Below are 3,376 nucleotides of genomic sequence, written 5' to 3'. Positions count from 1 at the left end.
TGGAAGACAGAGGGCACCCTCCCCATTCCTGCCAGATTCCTGAAGAATGAGGCATTTGACCCCTTCCATTCCTAAATCTACTTAAGTGCCATTTTCTGCTACCTGACTACATCATTTAAAGATGTTTTCAATCCTCACCTGAGAATGTGTTCGATCAGTTGCCTCCCATATGCACCCCAACCAGGGATCGAACCTGCACCCTAGGAATGTGCCCTGACCAGGAATCAAACCCACCACCTCTTGGTGTACGGATGACATGCCAACCAACTGAGCCACACTGGCCAGAGCTCCACTGCTTACTTTTACACTAACACTGAGCCTGCAGATGAGATCTCAGGTCACTGGGGAACCTGCCAGGCCTCTCCGGCTGCCCCTCTGCCCCAACGCCTGTTCAGTTCGGGTCCCGACCTCCCGATTACGGCCATAAGAGAAACTGGACGCTGGGCCCTGCTGGGAAAACCACTGGGTTCCTTGGCCCCTTTGGCTTCAGTCTTCTTCACACAGGTCAGATTTATAACTTATAAACCTAGCGATGGTCTCCCCAGAATGGCCCTGAGTTACCTAAATCTCTGATTAGTGACAGCTCTTCTCTTTCAGCAGCTGGGAATCCACAGGTGGTCTGAGGTGGAATAAGGCATCTGCGTGGTCGGGAACTGGGAGTGGACCCCAGCCCCAGCTGTAGGTCATGCAGAGTAATACAGGGGTGGGCAAACATAGGTTTACAGATGTGAGTTCACGAAACAGTTTATTCTCATATTGTTATTAATTATTATATTAGTTTCCATACAAACAACTGTAACCCTACTCTTGCCCACCAGCTCTGTATGTCTGCATTCCTTAACTTCTGCTAAGCAGACAGCAGTTTTCTCTTGGATGAGAACTAGGGCCATTTCAGGACATACAGAGGATCACTCGGCAAGGAGGCGGCGGCTGAGACAGCCTGGGCCGTCACAAGCTAGTGGCTGGAGCTACGCTTCTAACGGTGCAGTGCCTCCGTGACAGACCTTGCTTATGCTCTGCTCAGGTTCATGCTTCCCACAGACTCACCTAAACGAGCAAAACAAAGTGCACGTGGATCTGACGTGACTGAGAAGGAGGGTCTGCGCCAAGTCAGTGACGGGAGAAACCGTCCTCTCCAGAGTGCGCCTGTCAAACTGTTCACCACGGCCCACCAGGAACACACACAGTGCCCTAATAGTCTCATTCTAAATTGAAGAACAAGAAATCTATTCTATAGTGAGAAAACCCACCGAGGGGTGGAATAAAAATGCATAAAAGCACATTTTTAAAAAATGTGTGTGTGCAAGAGTTCTGCCTTGAGCATATACGTCTTTCCTATATTCAGGACAATATGAGTATAACTTACCACTTCAGCATTTAATAATGATAGTTTGTATACTATATGTGTGCTAAGAGGACTAGCCTACTTGGGGGACTATAAAATCAGTTTAACCTCACTGGGGAAGGGGGCCACTAGTTTATTATGTTGTCTCTATGGCATCCTATTCAGAATAAAATAAATGATCCTTATGCCTGGGCGAGATCAAAACTGAAAGCCCAAGGCCACCCCATTCCCAGGGAGTCAATATATAGGAAATGGAAAATTCCTTGAACATACAAGTTAGCCCTTCCTTGCCCACAGCAGATTTCACTTATTAATCATAGTTTTCTTTTCTGATGAGCCCCTTCTCACAACAGTCCTCCAGGCAGCCAGGATCAATGATTCTCCATTGGCGTGGCACCCCTGGAGGCTCGGAGCTGGTGCATGATGTCACCACTGACCATACAGCAGCTCCCTGGGAAGGAGGTCACGGCAACATCCTTCCTCACAGGTAATGGAGGGGTGAACAGGTCCAAGGACTTGTGCCCTACGGCCAGAGAGAAACAAATGCCTTCCCTGCAAAACCTGAGCAGGGCCCCAAGGTCGCCCGCAGCTGAGAAATAAGAAATTTCTAATTGACTCACAGCCGTCCCTGAGAACCAGGAAATCAAAGACATATAATACTGTGTTCGCCCAAGTGTTGAAAAGCATTTTTAACTGACAATAAAAGGAATTGATAAAAGATTAAAAATCATATCGTAAGTATGTATTTCTTTTAAAGACTACTGAATGTTTAATAGGTAGTTATATTCTCAGACAATAAATATGGGAAATTATGGGTATAAAATTCGGTGGGAACTGAGCCAAGTCCCATCTGGATGGCAAAATTAATTTTGTTTTAGTTGCTTAACATTATCAGTTCTCTGCTAAGAATGTAAACCCCTGGGGGGCATGAACGTTGTGTCCCTCACTATCTGTTGCATCCTCTGTCTGCAGCGGCTCTGCAGGCGGTAGCTGTGGTGCCACTGTACCTGGTGCAGTCACTAACCTCCCACGTGTGCCCAGGCCCCGGAATACACTGCATCACTCCCTAGTCCCTGAAAACTTACTCGTTTCCTTGCTTGATTCCTAACCAGGCAAGATTTGAGAAGAGATGCTAAAGTTCCCCCTGAACAGGTCCCTCAGTCCTAAAGACAAGGCTGTAATTCTCGACTGGAGCGTCCTGGTTCTACCGCTCACTCACACACATCTGACGAAGGAAGTCACTGCACAGTCCCAAGGCTGGGCTTACAGACGTCACCCACAGCTCAACACGGCTAGCCACACCCTAGTCACAAAGAAGAGAAGAGCAAAGGCTGAGGAACTGGGAGCTGCTTGAAGGAGACAGATAAGGAAAAGTGGAGGCAGCATGGCAGGCACTGGCAGGCTTGGAAGGTCAGTATGGACTAAAAGAGTCAAGGTTGGAAGCAATGGGAAGAGCACGTTTGACTGGCCCCACTTGCAGGGGAAATAGAAAATAAGAGGTTACACAGACACTTTTCGGAGTTGGAAAGCTTGTAGCTGGAGCTATTTCCAGCTTTGGGGGTTCAAGGAATGACCTTGGCCATCATGAGCTGACGTAGACTACAGACAAAAATACATGCTATTTTTAAACACTTGGAAACCATGGCATTCCATTCTGATATTTTCTTTGTTTTACATCTACTTGTTCCACAAATGAAACCTTTAACATGCACATGAAATTAGCCTGAGGAATCTAAAACCATAAATAGATATGCTATCTCCAACTGAATTACCCACATAAACCTCTTTACCTTTTACTTTAAGTACCCTTCATAATAAGTAACACTATAATCTAACTTTTAAAAAAATGAATGCCACAAAATAATTAGTTTTTATTGGAAAACAAACCTCTCTTTTCCAAAAAACTTGTCTTCATATTACTTTTATTAACACACATGCTCAGCACATATTTGTACAATGCATAAAGCAGCTTTCTATGTAATATTAAGATATTCTGCTCACCTGTCCCTTAAAGAAATTCCTACACTTGAG

The sequence above is a fragment of the Myotis brandtii genome, unplaced genomic scaffold, assembly GCF_000412655.1.
Source record: "Myotis brandtii unplaced genomic scaffold, ASM41265v1 scaffold168, whole genome shotgun sequence".
Taxonomy (NCBI): Eukaryota; Metazoa; Chordata; class Mammalia; order Chiroptera; family Vespertilionidae; genus Myotis; species Myotis brandtii.
Note: the sequence above shows the minus strand (reverse complement) of the source record.